Raw genomic sequence first — 18,420 nt, 5'->3', positions numbered from 1 at the left:
TAGTTCCTTACTTATAAGTAAAATGATTTTCTAATTAATCATTTTATATTATCAGAAAATTCCAAAGTTCTAAGAAATACTGCATTTTCATGTAATATGAATTGTCTTTGGGGATTTGTGAACTTTTAGAGGTGTTTTTAAATTCGTGTGTGTTGGAATGGCATAATGTGCATTATTCTAGGGAGGAGTCCATACCTGTCACAAGATTGTAAAAGTGTCTTTGATGAAACAAAAAAAAGAAAGAAAGAAAAAGAACAGAAAAGAAAGAAAGAAAGAAAGAAAGAAAGAAAGAAAGAAAGAAAGAAAGAAAGAAAGAAAGAAAGAAAGAAAGAAAGAAAGAAAGAAAGAAAGAGAGAGAGAGAAAGAAAGAAAAAAAAGGTTAAAAACTAAAGCTATAAAATCTGGAGCAAGAAGGAGGAAAAAACTGATGGTAAATAAAAGCAAACAAGAGGAAAGGGAACCACAACTAATTCTGTCTTCCTCTTTTTTATTCCTGGAATATATTTTTTAATATGCAGATGATTCGATTTTATGACTGCTTTCTAAGCACTAGCACTAGGAAAGATAATGGGTTAAAAACATAAGCCAAATAACCTCTATGGAATGAACATTTTCAGTTGCTAAAAATCTATTTAATAATTTTTCTTTTCCTAATTAAATGTAAATGCAAAACACCTCAGAATAACTTACTTTTTTTTTTTTTTTTTTTGAGACAGAGTTTCGCTGTTTTCGCAGGAGTGCAATGGCGGGATCTCAGCTCACTGCAACCTCCACCTACCGAGTTCAAGCGATTCTCCTGCCTCAGCCTCCCAAGTAGCTGGGATTACAGGCACCTGCCACCATGCCCAGCTAGTTTTTCTATTTTTAGTAGAGATGGGGCTTCACCACGTTGGCCAGGCTAGTCTCGAACTCCTGACCTCAAGTGATCCCCCGCCTCGGCCTCCCAAAGTGCTGGTATTACAGGCATGAGCCACTGCGCCCAGCCAGAATAACTTACTTTTTTAAAGTACGTTAAAAAGATGCAATGTCTTATCTCAAAGAATATGCTTCCCCTACGGGAAGTTTGTAAAAGTCCTTTGAGCAAATGCACATTAAACACTTCTCTATGCATTTCACAATTATTGCTTAATTTAAAATTTAACTCTTCCGGAGATAATGAAAGAAGTAAATACCTGTTTCTTATCCCAACCTCTAACTTGATTGGCAAGGTGTAGGAACCTCTAGAAGGTAATATTAAAATTCTTAACAGAGCTTGTTTCACTACAATCCTCTACAAATATCCCTTGAGCCACAATTCCAAATTTAAACAACAAAGAGAAACAAAAATACAAATCTTCCTTGAACCCAAATCATATTGGCAAATATAACTTCAGAATTGACACCCATTCAAACAGTACGCCTCTAATATTCTCCATCTGCCTTAGCTGAATAAATGCTGACATCATCAACCCATATAAGGAGTATTTCTTGTTCTGGTTTTGGAGGTGAATTTATTTTTAAGACTAAAATGATTATAAACTGTAGGAGACAGAAACATTCATCCACTGATACTTCAAAGGCAAATACCTTTTTTTCTGGTTTTCTTTTCTTTTCTTTTTTTTTTTTTTTTGAAACAAAATTACTAAAATATCCACACTCAAATTTTAACTATGTAATTTGATCAAATCTTTTCAAGTATCTAGTTTTGAGCTTTTTTTTTTTTTTTCCTCCTGGCAAGCCAAGTAACTTAGGGGAATGGTGGATCATCAGAACACCAGTCCGTTTACAGTTAATTTTTCAATCCTCTTTCTTTCGCATAATTCTGCAAAATATTGACTAGCCAGGAAAGCGTCCCATAAGTAACCAAAATGATCAATTTTTAGAAATTAAAAGTTAAGTGAGTCAACAGTCTCTCTCTAGGGCTGTCAAACAGCACAGCATGCTGCTGCTCAAGTTTGGGGATCAGCAACCACTGGGTGTCATCACGTGGAACGCTAATAAGCGCCACCTCATTGCCGTTTGAAAGCTGATTTTCTGGGACTCCAACCCAAAGAAACACCTTAATCTTAGACTCCACAGTGCATTTAGATCCAGGAAGGCAAATGTAAGTGGGTTAGAAGAAAATTGAAGTCCCGAATCTGTGTTTTATTTCAAAAGGCAGAGGACATGCTGACTTTTTAAAACAGTGAGGTTTCCCCTCCGTCCTTTCTTCCTTCCAAGTAAACTATCAAGTAAAAGCTAAGGAGGGTGGGAGAGAGAAGTGGAGCAGGGGAAGAATAAATATATTGCTTACAGTTCCCAGAATTACCTGACAATCTTCAGGCTCCTCAATGCCTCTAGCTTTCTGTTAGAATCCTTTTTCAGCTCCGGACCTAGAGAAAGTCTTATCCTGGGTAGGAGGGGCTAAAATGTGGGCTGGTCGCCTTGCGCTTTTGCAGAAGTTTTAAGGTGGAATTAAAGAGGAAGCGGGAGAACGCTCTCTTCTCATAGAAGCTAGTACTGTAAATGTCAGTGCTTAGTTATTAGAACCAGGAGTTTGAAGTCAGAAAATATGCTTAAATAATATGTAAATTAACCAGTCCTAAATTCCATGAGTGCTGTCGTGGATTTCTGTGTGTGTGATGTGTGTGTGGGTGTGTGTGCGTGCGCGCTCGCGTCTGAAATTACTACTTGTCCTTAAGCAGTAACTACTTCCTCCTTTTTTCCAAAGGAGAACAAAATTGAAAAGACCGTGAATAACCTAGAGCATTTTTCATTATTTAAAAAGGCAAAGTTTATAACAAACTCCAAATATAAAAATGTACATTTTTTTGAAATGAATATCAGGCCACTTTAAAAATCAAATCTGTTCAAATATTTCTACTCCAGACTCAGAATACTCGTGTTGATGATAATTTCTTTGTAAATTTAAGATTAAAAGCATACCAAATAATGTAATATATATGTTGAGATTTAGGGAAGAAAATGAAATCACACTGAATTGCAAATTTGCAGTGTAAATCCAAATACCTTATAGTACTATAATGAAGAAGCTGCGCTGTTTAAATGTATCCAAATTCCATAAGAATCAATTCATGTCTCTAAAGATTGACATGTTCATTTAGTATATCTTGTTTTGCAAACACAGGATCTTGCTTTTGCCTTTAATTAAATACTGAACTCACTCTCCTAACTCTCTTACATTTTCAAAGAATATAATTTCATTAAATCTTCTGGATTATCTGCTTTCTGTAGCCCAACATTCAACCCTTATTTGTTTTTATTTTTTTCCCCTGAATTCAACCTGGCATATTATAAATCTCTCGTTGGTTGTGGCGGGGGGGGGGGGGGGGGAAGCCAGTAAATTTTTTTTAAGAAGGATAGATTTATAATAACAATTTTTCTCTTTCCAAAGAAATCCCTGAATTTCTAGAAAGGAGGTGTATGTTACATAGAGGAGCAGAAAGCACACTGGTAGTTTTCATCTCCTTCCCCCAGACACAATTGGTGAAAGAATCTATACTGCAGGGCATGTTTGTTCTAAGACTCTGGTAAAGAAAGACTCCCTGGAAAAGCAGCTTCACAGTGCTTATGGAGCACAAAAAAAAAGTGCTCTAGTGCTTTTTCGATAATAAAAAGTTATAGCTCTCAATATTTCCAGATGATATCCAATAGTGTGTCATGCATTGAAGATAAAAAAATGATTTAAATGCTTTTAAAGAAAATGTCATTATATGTTATGGTTAGGGTTAAAATATGCGGGGAGACGTTTGTCTCTTTCCAGTCTTACTAAATGAGGCTGACTTATCTGCACCTGTATAATGAATAAAGGCTGCTGCAGGTATGTCTTCTCCTCTCTGGAACCAGTGCAGACCAAATCCCATTTACCCATTTTGTGGTTCTGTGGCCTCCTTATCTTACCCATTTTGGCTCACAACTTGTGATCTCACTGTTCACATAGACCTCTAGGTGGATAGTAGAAGTTCAGATTTGCCATCTTCACTTTGTCCAATTTCCTCCAAAAATGTTTTCAGCATTGACCTACTGGCTTCAAAAACCTCTGCTTCCACCTTAGGTAAGATAGGCCCTGACTTCCATAGCGTGCTTCAGTCTACAGCATCAATTAGGTCTGAAGACCCTTCTTCACTTGATTTGTCCATCAACAAAGATTAGTCATCTGGGACTCATCTGAAACTGAGCAATATCACAGCAGCTTATTTGAATCCAATTCTACCATTTGCACTATTTCCAGCTAATAAGTTTCATACAGTTTGCTACTTATTTTCCACATCTTTAAAATTTTAGAGAATAATAAACTAAGAACTAGATAAGTAAGCAAAAGGAACAACACCAAAATTGGCCAAATTAACTAACAAAGAATACCTACTTGTCAAAAGCCATGGCTCAAAAACCCCAGGGGGCTGGGAGGGGGAACCCTGAAGTTTGTATGATTGATTTTTCTTTCTTTCTTTCTTTCTTTTTAATTATACTTTAAGTTCCAGGGTACATGTGCACAATGTGCAGGTTTGTTACATATGTATACATGTGCCATGTTGGTTTGCTGCACCCATTAACTCATCATTTACGTTAGGTATTTGTCCTAACACTGTCCCTCCCTCTACCCCCCACTCACAACAGGCCCCTGTGTGTCCCTGCCCTGTGTCCAAGTGTTCTCATTGTTCAATTCCCACCTATAAGTGAGAACATGCAGTGTTTAGTTTTCTGTCCTTGTGATAGTTTGTTCAGAATGAATTTCCAGCTTCATCCGTGTCCCTGCAAAGGACATCAACTCATTCTTTTTATGGCTGCATAGTATTCCATGGTGTATATGTGCCACATTTTCTTAATCCAGTCTATCATTAATGGACATTTGGGTTGATTCCAAGTCTTTGCTATTGTGAATAGTGCCACAATAAACATACATGTACATGTGTCTTTACAGTAGCATCATTTATAATCCTTTGGGTATATACCCAGTAATGGGATTGCTGGGTCACATGGTATTTCTAGTTCTAGATCCTTGAGCAATCGTCACACTGTCTTCCACAATGGTTGAACTAGTTTGCCCTCCCACCAGCAATGTAAAAGTGTTCCTGTTTCTCCAGATCCTCTCCAGCATCTGTTGTTTCCTGACTTTTTAATGATCACCATTCTAACTAGTGTGAGATGGTATCTCATTGTGGGTTTGATTTGCATTTCTCTGATGACCAGTGATGATGAGCATTTTTTTCATGTGTCTGTTGGTTGCATAAATGTCTTCTTTTGAATGATTTTTCTTTCTTTATACGGAGCTGTTTTCTGTTGTCTTTTTTACTATTTCCAATTCACCTATCCTGTGCTCTAACTATATGAAGCTGCTTTGTTTCCCATGAACTTGAACAAAGGTAATGAGATACTATATGAGAGTTAAATCTGGATAGAAAATGAAGATGATCAGCCAGCATAGGGTACTAAGAAAGAGTTGAATAGAGAATCTAATCCAGATTGCAGATAAACTCAGAAAATGGTTACCAATCAACTAATTTACTTAAAATAATGTATCCTTCTATTCCATAGGCTATGCTTGAGTCTTCTGGTCCAACTATTTTTATAGTAAAATAATAAATTGATATTTTTGCTACTTATTTGTATCTATGACTATAATTTACATTAATCATTCCTCCTTTCATGTATTAACAAAATTAATCAGGTTAGTAAAATAGTAAGTCAAAGAAAATGATTTTCTCACATTGTCAAGTTTTCTGGCATCCCACTAATTGACCTCTACCTTTCATTCAAACTAACACAGAGACTATTCTCCTTGCACATCGAATTCCACTAGAATAATCCTACTCATCCTGCAAGGCTTAGCTCAATTACTATCTTGTCTGGAAAATTTCCCTACCCTCTTCCCTCTCCAGTAGAATTCATTATTCCACTTGTATAAGAATGCTCATTAGAGCATTGACAGTGTATTATACTTGGCTATACAATTAAAAAATATTTTATATTCCATCAGGGCATGAGGCAAGTATTTTTCATTTTAATAAACTCTCTTTTCACCTGAAGTTTATAACACATTAGGAGCTCAATGGACATTTGTTGAATTTGTTTTTCATGGTATCAGGGTCAAAGATATCTTAAACCTGACACCCGAATAACACTCTGCCACTGCCATCGCCATCATTACTAAAGAATAGACATTTTTTAATGCCCTCCAATACACACACTGATAAATTACTGACAATATAAAACTAGCAAGAAGTAAGGGTGAAATGGACCCTAATTAAAATGTATTTACCACGAATTTAAAAATTAGATGTTATGATGAAAGTACAGCTCTCAGAAGAGCGTATCTGTGAACAATAAGACCTATATTTTAATAGCTAAATATCTACTAGTAGTTACACCTACATTTGCAAAGATCTTTTGACCTAAACAATGGAAGCAATAATTTTCTCTTCCTTTGAATTGAATGCATTAAACAAATTATTGCTGCTTAATTAAACTTTTCCCTCCTTTTTTTATATATTAAGAAAACTATAACAAATAAAGTACTACTAATATTGACTGTTACTCTTTATATAGAGCCTATAATGGGCCAGGTACTTGTGTTAGTACTACATTTGTTGTGTCACTAACCATTGTATTAATGAAATGAGACATTATTATCTTTATTTAGAATCCCGATATTAAGTAAGCATATAAAATTTGTAGTGAGGCTAGGATTTTAATCAAGTCTGTCCAACTCCAAAGCCCACAATTTTTCTAGTGTATCACACTGTCTCATAGCAAGTTTTGTTTGGCCACCTTTTCAGCCTTGTCCCAAGTCAACCAAATCTCTGACTGTTAGGGAGCAGTGGTAGTGGAGTTACTAATAGATCATTAAAGCCTCCATTATCCTAAGCACCCAAGCTAGGAACCTTCTACTATTCTCTTCCACATCAGCAATGGTCACAGTCTTGCCCCTTTTCTTCCTTCATCCCACCCAACTCCTTTATTTATCTTCTGGTTTCTATCTTCAAATGTTTATATCTGCATTTTTCCTGTCTATTTTACTATCAAAATATTAACTTGTACTCTTGCTTTATTATTACTTACATATACTACCATATGATCTTTACTCCTGCATCTCCTTTTCAGTCTTAAAATCATCCTAGGCTTCACTAACAGATAGACCTTCCTACAAGTCAGGTCATTTCACTGCCCTACCCATATCATCCACTTTTCTATACTACCTGTTGATTTATATTACTACGCTTTTAAAATACCTCTTTTCCTTTTGCAGATGAAGTAGATGTAAAAATTAAATCAGAATACTCTCAGATTTTATCACAAATTACAAATAGTCATGCTGTCAACAATAAATATGACTTAACACACATTAGAAAATTTTAGCTACAGACAAACCATGTTCAGGACCTTTTGGTAAAACTGGGTTTTCCTAATTCATTTTACCTACTTGTGGCAATAATTTTACATGTCGTTTTCTGCTCTCGAAGTGCCCTCTAAATTTGGTAAAGCAAATGCATGTCTAGTTTTAGTAATTCTGTAGGAATGGGCATGAGCTCAATTACTCACCCCAGAAACTGACTGGCAGGCACTTTGTAGGGTTTTAAAAATACTTATGCTCTTGGAATTTAAATGTACTGACAACAGTGAGAAAGACAGAGCCTGTGTCCTTTGCTTTGAGGTAATCCTGAGTAGGAAGAATTACTGCTAAGTGAATTTCCAGTGCCTCCCATGTAGCTGAGCTCTGATAGATGTCAGTAGAGGATTTTTATAGAACATTGTGTTGTCTAGGGCTAAGATAATAACATCATTCCTATGCTTATATTTATAAAACCAGTGACTGAGCAGCTTCAAAAGCTCCTTGCTATTTGATTTTTCAAATACATTGTCAGATCCAACAGTTTCTCTTTGGAAAATTTATCTTCATTCATTCCCTATATATATGTCATCTATCTCTGATTGGAAACACAACAAAGCAAAACAAGTAACTCTTAATCTTCACCTAAATAACAAAGATAATCACATACCAGGATTTAATTTCATTACATTTATGATCTGGCCTTAGATTCCATAATTTATCCCAAGTTTACTTTTTAGGGTAGAGTATAATTTGAGACAATTCATAGCAACAATTCTGAAAGCTGCTATGCAAAAAAAAGCAAAAATATTAATTCTGATCAAGTTTACTCCACATTAGCAAAATGATCCAACTGATTTGCTCATGTAAATGGAATAATTAAGGAAAACATGAAAAATACAACAAGTTTAAATATTTCTTAAATATCCTACTGTGATGGTTGAATTTTACATGTCAATTTGATTGATCTAAGGGATGCCCAGATGGGTGGTAAAATATTATTTCTAGATGTTTCTGTAGGATTTTACAGGAGAAGATTAGCATTTGAATTAGTAGACTGAGTAAAGAAGACTTGCCCTCACCAATGTGAGCCAGCATCATCTAAACTGTTGAGAGCTTGAATAAAAGAAAAAGGCAGAGGAAGGACAAATTCTCTTTCTCTCCTCTTCAGCTGAAGGCATCCATTTTCTCTTGTCTTCAGACACTGGAGACTTTGGAAGTTGATATTTACAATAGCTACTCCCAGTTCTCAAGCCTATGGGCTTGGGCTAGAAATTATACTATTAGCTTCTCTGGTTCTCAGGTGTTTGAACTCAGACTGAATTACACCACTGGTTTCCTGGTTGTCCAGTTTGCAGACAGTGTATCATGGAACTTTTTAACCTTCATAATCCCATGAACAAATTCCCATAATAGCCTCTTATATGTGTGTGTGCATATGTATATGTGTGTGTATGTGTGTGTGTGTGTATTCTATTGGCTATGATAGAATGTGTGTATATGTGTATGTGTGTATACATATATTCTATTGGTTATGAATATACATATACATATGCTATTGGTTATGATTCCCTAGAAAACCCTAATACACCTATTGAGATATTTTTACATCCCAGCAAACAATAGAATTGTCCAAGAACTGAATTTAAAATAAAAGATGAATATTCTAGAGTTGCCTATCCATTTTTGCTTATAACTTGCTACAGTTAAAGAAAGCACTGCAATGTCAGATAATATTGTGATTTATCACTAAGATATTAAAAAGAGGTTATGATACTTTTGCTCTAAATCACAGTCTAAAATGACAAACTCCCTTTCACTTGGCTCTCTAAATAGTTCCATTTTCCTTAATAGCCATTCTGATATTTGTATTAAACATGGGTAGCAAGGTTTAGGTTATATATGATCATTTATTTTGGAATGTTCCACCAACTCTCACACAGTACTCTCTTTGGATATGATATTTGCTTAACAAATATTACCGATTCACTCAATAAATCATACATTTATTTGATCATTTATTCACAGTGATGCTTAAAAGCCTGTGATAGGAAAACCTTTAGAATTTTATAATGTGTCTTCTGCTTCTAAGTCCTCAAAGAGTCACATGTGAGTGCTTAGGGAAGTCCTCCTAGTATATGGGTGACATATACTGGAACTGTGTGTGACTTCTGGAATAAGCTAGAGTTATAGATCAGGTACTGGCAGCATGACAACAGCCTACAGTGTTACCATTCCACTATAAAAATAGGAAACCATTGACTCTAAGAAGATAGGTGATTTATCCAAAATTAAACATCAGAGGAGGTCAAACCAAGCCTTTGACTTCAATTTACTTATCTCTTTCTCTAGCCATTTCCCATTGCCTACTCACAAATAAATAAATTGAGCATTAGAAGTCAATTTGCAAAGTGTTAAAACAGAGATTTAAACTCAAGTTTTCCTGATTTCAAAGCCCATAGTGTTTGTTTGTTTGTTTGTTTACTTCACCATTTTGCATAAGCAGGACTTAACCCAATAACAGTGTTCACGCAGTTTTAATATATGTAACGAATGATGAAGGAAGCAAGAAGTTTAAGCTTCTGAAAAAAATCTCTTCTTGGTATACTAGTAAGAGATGTGCTTGCCTTACTCTTCTCCGGGTTAATATTAAACTTACAAACCTTCTTAAACCTGCTTTATGCAGAGATGGCATTACATTTTCCTGTTACCAAAGCTTTCTTCCACCAGAGGAATGAACAAGGAATAAAGTTAAAAGGGAATCATTACTTATCAACTTTTCTTATAACCTATTACTTCTCTTTGCTTCTATTTGTAAAGACAAAAATACAATGCCTACTATACGAAACAAACATGTTTTCAGAAATGTTCACTTGATCATTATTTTCTAAATAGTTTCAATCTAAATGAATACATACACAGCTATTTTATGTGTATATTCTTTAGAAAAATTGTAAGTCAGGGAAGTCTTAAAATAGGAGGTTTTCAGTTTCTGTTCCTATTCTGAGGCCACGTTCAGCATCTTTTTATGAAAACATAATGACTCATGAGAGTGGTCATCAAGGCATTCTGCTGGGGTACATTTCCAAAGCTAACGGCCATCATGCAAAGGAATACTCGCTGAGGAACATCTGCCCTCTTTTAATGAATAAGCAACTATTAATAATATGGCTTCTTTGTGAATAGGGAGGGTAACCCTCCTTCTAGTCTATCCTAAACAGCTCAGCTGTGGAATTAAGGCATATTTCAAGTTCTTTATTGTTACTGGGGATGCTTGGTTCACAGGTAAAGGCTGTGCCAATTTTCATCCCATCTCTGCTATAGTTAGAGCTGGGTTTACAAAATTTAGTATCTGTAACATTATTTATGTAACAAAATGTTGTAAGTTTGTGGACAAACTAAAAAAATGAGAAAAATCATATACACAATAATGATATTAACCATCTTTTCAGAGGAATTCTAAAGTTTACCATTTACTGTGAGACTATGGATTTAAACATTGGTGTTAAAATAGCATTCCAAATTTATATATGAATTATTTTGTTTTTGTTTATTGGCGGGTGAAGGAGGGAAAAGATCTCCTGATCCCTGATATCCAAAAGTCTGGGATTCATGGCTTAAAATCTTTTTCAGAAAAGCTAGGAAATGTATACTCTCTTAAAACTCTTTTTGCAGTACAAATGTTTTCAACCTCATAAGGAGTGTGATCATCAAGAAGCAAGACTTCATTAGATTGCATAATAATGTGATAAATCATTATCCCAAACTCCCATTTTCTGTCTCTTCAGTTAATAAAATCTGCCAGACAGCATTTCCTTACTGCGCAGATTTAGAGCAATCCGACATATTTTTCATCACATACACACACACATATGGGCTCCCCTCTTTTCCTCATTTTCCCTCCATATCTTTTTCTAACAGTAGGCAGTATGATCATTACCACTTTAGTACACAAGTATCTTATCACTTTCCTTCTAGGAGTCGCCAATTCGTTTAGAATGCTACCTGTTCTCTTTAACATGGTCTCAAAATATCTGGTCCCAGCCTGATCCAAGTCAGCCTCACCTGTTTCTCCTTACTCCAGGGCAATACTGTATTTCTTTCGATTTCAAGAATATCCCATACTCTTTCCTATCTAATTACTTTCACACACAGTCCATTCCTTTCCCACCAGCTCTGCTTTGCTGATGCCTGCTTGACTTTCAATTTTCAATTTAAAGGTGACTTCCTCCTGAAAGGTCTTACCATGTCATCATCCCCCTTTCCTCTGCCCAAAGTCTAGCTTCTGTCCTTTTGCTCCATTTCACCTGTAATTCTCCATCTTAAAACTTCTCATCACTTATACAACACTTACATTTCTTACCAGTTTTATAGTCTAGACAATAAGCTCTGGGAGGGAAGGGACTAGTTTGTGCTCTGTTGTATAAGCAATTCCCAACATGATGCCTGCACATGTTAATAATTGGTATTCAATAAATATTTTCAAATGAATGAATCTCCTCTACTTAGTATTCTAAGCCCTTTTTTTCCTCTTGTGGTTTTAAAATTCTGGATAGTAGACTCAATAGTTCACCTCAATTAATTCCAAAGGCAATGTGATGAATCGACGCCACATTGCTTTGGAAATTCGCCAATTTCCAAAGCTGTATTCTGTATTTAATATATGATAATATGCTTTCCTCTAATGCTTCTCCTTTGTGTTACCCAGTCATGCTCCCTAGTTCTGGTTGAGCTTTTTTTTTTTTTTTTTTTTTTTAAATTTATTTATTATTATTATACTTTAAGTTGTAGGGTACATGTGCATAACGTGCAGGTTTGTTACATATGTATACTTGTGCCATGTTGGTGTGCTGCACCCATCAACTCGTCATTTACATCAGGTATAACTCCCAGTGCAATCCCTCCCCTCGCCCCCCTCCCCATGATAGGCCCCGGTGTGTGATGTTCCCCTTTCTGAGTCCAAGTGATCTCATTGTTCAGTTCCCACCTATGAGTGAGAACATGCGGTGTTTGGTTTTCTGTTCTTGTGATAGTTTGCTAAGAATGATGGTTTCCAGCTGCATCCATGTCTCTACAAAGGACACAAACTCATCCTTTTTGATGGCTGCATAGTATTCCATGGTGTATATGTGCCACATTTTCTTAATCCAATCTGTCACTGATGGACATTTGGGTTGATTCCAAGTCTTTGCTATTGTGAATAGTGCTGCAATAAACATACGTGTGCATGTGTCTTTATAGCAGCATAATTTATAATCCTTTGGGTATATACCCAGTAATGGGATGGCTGGGTCATATGGTACATCTAGTTCTAGATCCTTGAGGAATCGCCATACTGTTTTCCATAATGGTTGAACTAGTTTACAATCCCACCAACAGTGTAAAAGCGTTCCTATTTCTCCACATCCTCTCCAGCACCTGTTGTTTCCTGACTTTTTAATGATCGCCATTCTAACTGGTGTGAGATGGTATCTCATTGTGGTTTTGATTTGCATTTCTCTGATGGCCAGTGATGATGAGCATTTTTTCATGTGTCTGTTGGCTGTATGAATGTCTTCTTTTGAGAAATGTCTGTTCATATCCTTTGCCCACTTTTTGATGGGGTGGTTTGTTTTTTTCTTGTAAATTTGTTTGAGTTCTTTGTAGGTTCTGGATATTAGCCCTTTGTCAGATGAGTAGATTGCAAAAATTTTCTCCCATTCTGTAGGTTGCCTGTTCACTCTGATGGTAGTTTCTTTTGCTGTGCAGAAGCTCTTTAATTTAATGAGATCCCATTTGTCAATTTTGGCTTTTGCTGCCGTTGCTTTTGGTGTTTTAGACATGAAGTCTTTGCCCATGCCTATGTCCTGAATGGTACTACCTAGGTTTTCCTCTAGGATTTTTATGGTATTAGGTCTAACATTTAAGTCTCTAATCCATCTTGAATTAATTTTCGTATAAGGAGTAAGGAAAGGATCCAGTTTCAGCTTTCTACTTATGGCTAGCCAATTTTCCCAGCACCATTTATTAAATAGGGAATCCTTTCCCCATTTCTTGTTTCTCTCAGGTTTGTCAAAGATCAGATGGCTGTAGATGTGTGGTATTATTTCTGAGGACTCTGTTCTGTTCCATTGGTCTATATCTCTGTTTTGGTACCAGTACCATGCTGTTTTGGTTACTGTAGCCTTGTAGTATAGTTTGAAGTCAGGTAGCGTGATGCCTCCAGCTTTGTTCTTTTGACTTAGGATTGTCTTGGAGATGCGGGCTCTTTTTTGGTTCCATATGAACTTTAAAGCAGTTTTTTCCAGTTCTGTGAAGAAACTCATTGGTAGCTTGATGGGGATGGCATTGAATCTATAAATTACCTTGGGCAGTATGGCCATTTTCACGATATTGATTCTTCCTATCCATGAGCATGATATGTTCTTCCATTTGTTTGTGTCCTCTTTTATTTCACTGAGCAGTGGTTTGTAGTTCTCCTTGAAGAGGTCCTTTACATCCCTTGTAAGTTGGATTCCTAGGTATTTTATTCTCTTTGAAGCAATTGTGAATGGAAGTTCATTCCTGATTTGGCTCTCTGTTTGTCTGTTACTGGTGTATAAGAATGCTTGTGATTTTTGCACATTAATTTTGTATCCTGAGACTTTGCTGAAGTTGCTTATCAGCTTAAGGAGATTTTGGGCTGAGACAATGGGATTTTCTAAATATACAATCATGTCATCTGCAAACAGGGACAGTTTGACTTCTTCTTTTCCTAACTGAATACCCTTGATTTCTTTCTCTTGCCTAATTGCCCTAGCCAGAACTTCCAACACTATGTTGAATAGGAGTGGTGAGAGAGGGCATCCCTGTCTTGTGCCAGTTTTCAAAGGGAATTTTTCCAGTTTTTGCCCATTCAGTATGATATTGGCTGTGGGTTTGTCATAAATAGCTCTTATTATTTTGAGGTACGTTCCATCAATACCGAATTTATTGAGCGTTTTTAGCATGAAGGGCTGTTGAATTTTGTCAAAAGCCTTTTCTGCATCTATTGAGATAATCATGTGGTTCTTGTCTTTGGTTCTGTTTATATGCTGGATTATGTTTATTGATTTGCGAATGTTGAACCAGCCTTGCATCCCAGGGATGAAGCCCACTTGATCATGGTGGATAAGCTTTTTGATGTGTTGCTGAATCCGGTTTGCCAGTATTTTATTGAGGATTTTTGCATCGATGTTCATCAGGGATATTGGTCTAAAATTCTCTTTTTTTGTTGTGTCTCTGCCAGGCTTTGGTATCAGGATGATGTTGGCCTCATAAAATGAGTTACGGAGGATTCCCTCTTTTTCTATTGATTGGAATAGTTTCAGAAGGAATGGTACCAACTCCTCCTTCTACCTCTGGTAGAATTCAGCTGTAAATCCATCTGGTCCTGGACTTTTTTTGATTGGTAGGCTATTAATTATTGCCTCAATTTCAGAGCCTGCTATTGGTCTATTCAGGGATTCAACTTCTTCCTGGTTTAGTCTTGGAAGAGTGTAAGCGTCCAGGAAATTATCCATTTCTTCTAGATTTTCCAGTTTATTTGCGTAGAGGTGTTTATAGTATTCTCTGATGGTAGTTTGTATTTCTGTGGGGTCGGTGGTGATATCCCCTTTATCATTTTTAATTGCGTCGATTTGATTCTTCTCTCTTTTCTTCTTTATTAGTCTTGCTAGTGGTCTGTCAATTTTGTTGATCTTTTCAAAAAACCAACTCCTGGATTCATTGATTTTTTGGAGAGTTTTTTGTGTCTCTATCTCCTTCAGTTCTGCTCTGATCTTAGTTATTTCTTGCCTTCTGCTAGCTTTCGAATGTGTTTGCTCTTGCTTCTCTAGTTCTTTTAATTGCGATGTTAGAGTGTCAATTTTAGATCTTTCCTGCTTTCTCTTGTGGGCATTTAGTGCTATAAATTTCCCTCTACACACTGCTTTAAATGTGTCCCAGAGATTCTGGTATGTTGTATCTTTGTTCTCATTGGTTTCAAAGAACATCTTTATTTCTGCCTTCATTTCGTTATGTACCCAGTAGTCATTCAGGAGCAGGTTGTTCAGTTTCCATGTAGTTGAGCGGTTTTGATTGAGTTTTTTGTCCTGAGTTCTAGTTTGATTGCACTGTGGTCTGAGAGACAGTTTGTTATAATTTCTGTTCTTGTACATTTGCTGAGGAGTGCTTTACTTCCAATTACGTGGTCGATTTTGGAGTAAGTATGATGTGGTGCTGAGAAGAATGTATATTCTGTTGATTTGGGGTGGAGAGTTCTATAGATGTCTATTAGGTCTGCTTGCTGCAGAGATGAGTTCAATTCCTGGATATCCTTGTTAACTTTCTGTCTCGTTGATCTGTCTAATGTTGACAGTGGAGTGTTGAAGTCTCCCATTATTATTGTATGGGAGTCTAAGTCTCTTTGTAAGTCTCTAAGGACTTGCTTTATGAATCTGGGTGCTCCTGTATTGGGTGCATGTATATTTAGGATAGTTAGCTCTTCCTGTTGAATTGATCCCTTTACCATTATGTAATGGCCTTCTTTGTCTCTTTTGATCTTTGATGGTTTAAAGTCTGTTTTATCAGAGACCAGTATTGCAACCCCTGCTTTTTTTTGTTCTCCATTTGCTTGGTAAATCTTCCTCCATCCCTTTATTTTGAGCCTATGTATGTCTCTGCGTGTGAGATGGGTCTCCTGAATACAGCAGACTGATGGGTCTTGACTCTTTATCCAGTTTGCCAGTCTGTGTCTTTTAATTGGAGCATTTAGTCCATTTACATTTAAGGTTAAGATTGTTATGTGTGAACTTGATCCTGCCATTATGATATTAACTGGTTATTTTGCTCGTTAGTTGATGCAGTTTCTTCCTAGCCTCGATGGTCTTTATATTTTGGCATGTTTTTGCAATGGCTGGTACCGGTTGTTCCTTTCCATGTTTAGTGCTTCCTTCAGGGTCTCTTGTAAGGCAGGCCTAGTGGTGACAAAATCTCTAAGCATTTGCTTATCTGTAAAGGATTTTATTTCTCCTTCACTTATGAAACTTAGTTTGGCTGGATATGAAATTCTGGGTTGAAAATTCTTTTCTTTAAGAATGTTGAATATTGGCCCCCACTCTCTTCTGGTTTGGAGAGTTTCTGCCGAGAGATCTGCTGTTAGTCTGATGGGCTTCCCTTTGTGGGTAACCCGACCTTTCTCTCTGGCTGCCCTTAAGATTTTTTCCTTCATTTCAACTTTGGTGAATCTGACAATTATGTGTCTTGGAGTTGCTCTTCTCGAGGAGTATCTTTGTGGCGTTCTCTGTATTTCCTGGATTTGAATGTTGGCCTGCCCTACTAGGTTGGGGAAGTTCTCCTGGATGATATCCTGAAGAGTGTTTTCCAACTTGGTTCCATTTTCCCCCTCACTTTCAGGCACCCCAATCAGACGTAGATTTGGTCTTTTTACATAATCCCATACTTCTTGCAGGCTTTGTTCATTTCTTTTTCTTCTTTTTTCTTTTGGTTTCTCTTCTCGCTTCATTTCATTCATTTGATCCTCAATCACAGATACTCTTTCTTCCAGTTGATCGAGTCGGTTACTGAAGCTTGTGCATTTGTCACGTATTTCTCGTGTCATGGTTTTCATCTCTTTCATTTCGTTTATGACCTTCTCTGCATTAATTACTCTAGCCATCAATTCTTCCACTTTTTTTTTCAAGATTTTTAGTTTCTTTGCGCTGGGTACGTAATTCCTCCTTTAGCTCTGAGAAATTTGATGGACTGAAGCCTTCTTCTCTCATCTCGTCAAAGTCATTCTCTGTCCAGCTTTGATCCGTTGCTGGCGATGAGCTGCGCTCCTTTGCCGGGGGAGATGCGCTCTTATTTTTTGAATTTCCAGCTTTTCTGCCCTGCTTTTTCCCCATCTTTGTGGTTTTATCTGCCTCTGGTCTTTGATGATGGTGATGTACTGATGGGGTTTTGGTGTAGGTGTCCTTCCTGTTTGATAGTTTTCCTTCTAACAGTCAGGACTCTCAGCTGTAGGTCTGTTGGAGATTGCTTGAGGTCCACTCCAGACCCTGTTTGCCTGGGTATCCCGCAGCAGAGGTTGCAGAAGGTAGAATATTTCTGAACAGCGAGTGTACCTGTCTGATTCTTGCTTTGGAAGCTTCCTCTCAGGGGTGTACTCCACCCTGTGAGGTGTGGGGTGTCAGACTGCCCCTAGTGGGGGATGTCTCCCAGTTAGGCTACTCAGGGGTCAGGGACCCACTTGAGCAGGCAGTCTGTCCCTTCTCAGATCTCAACCTCCGTGTTGGGAGATCCACTGCTCTCTTCAAAGCTGTCAGACAGAGTCGTTTGCGTCTGCAGAGGTTTCGGCTGTGTTTGTTATTGCCCTGTCCCCAGAGGTGGAGTCTACAGAGACAGGCAGGTTTCCTTGAGCTGCTGTGAGCTCCACCCAGTTCGAGCTTCCCAGCAGCTTTGTTTACCTACTTAAGCCTCAGCAATGGTGGGCGCCCCTCCCCCAGCCTCGCTGCTGCCTTGCCGCGAGATTGCAGACTGCTGTGCTAGCAATGAGGAAGGCTCCGTGGGTGTGGGACCCTCCCGGCCAGGTGTGGGATATGATCTCCTGGTGTGCCTGTTTGCTTAAAGCGCAGTATTGGGGTGGGAGTTACCTGATTTTCCAGGTGTTGTGTGTCTCAGTTCCCCTGGCTAGGAAAAGGGATTCCCTTCCCCCTTGAGCTTCCCAGGTGAGGCAATGCCTCGCCCTGCTTCAGCTCTCGCTGGTCGGGCTGCAGCAGCTGACCAGCACCGATCGTCCGGCACTCCCCAGTGAGATGAACCCAGTACCTCAGTTGAAAATGCAGAAATCACCGGTCTTCTGTGTCGCTGGCGCTGGGAGTTGGAGACTGGAGCTGTTCCTATTCGGCCATCTTGCTCCGCCCCCGCTTTTTTTTTTTTAAGATAAGGCATGATGCTTGAATTCTGGGTCGTAATTAACATAAACTGGTATGCTGCTATTTATCGTATCAATTTTAAAAATGAACTTTGAAGACTCTGTAACATACTTGAACTTGATGATTGAGGACAGCAGGGTTTCTTGGCCATTTATGAAGGGTGTGACACACTGAAATCATTAAAATTAGGGTAAACAGATG

General features: G+C 37.6%; 1 protein-coding gene across 3 annotated transcripts in view; it reads right to left on the bottom strand.

The window, feature by feature from the left end:
• The window catches only part of LOC105484603 (phospholipase A2 group IVA), a 164,253-nt gene extending 146,061 nt beyond the window's left edge, over nucleotides 1-18,192 (bottom strand). Inside the window, exon 1 of one of the 3 annotated variants that reach the window (XM_071077332.1) lies at nucleotides 18,113-18,192. The gene's annotated coding sequence lies outside the window, so the exon portion shown is untranslated. Of the gene's footprint in view, nucleotides 1-2,272; nucleotides 2,375-18,112 lie in introns of those variants that run through there. The other 2 variants (XM_011746427.2, XM_011746428.3) reach the window with 2 other exon arrangements.
• Between the last annotated feature and the right edge of the window lie 228 nt (nucleotides 18,193-18,420).

Source organism: Macaca nemestrina, chromosome 1 (genome assembly GCF_043159975.1).
Source record: "Macaca nemestrina isolate mMacNem1 chromosome 1, mMacNem.hap1, whole genome shotgun sequence".
Classification (NCBI taxonomy): Eukaryota; Metazoa; Chordata; class Mammalia; order Primates; family Cercopithecidae; genus Macaca; species Macaca nemestrina.
Note: the sequence above shows the minus strand (reverse complement) of the source record. Positions and strands in the feature narration are given on the sequence as shown.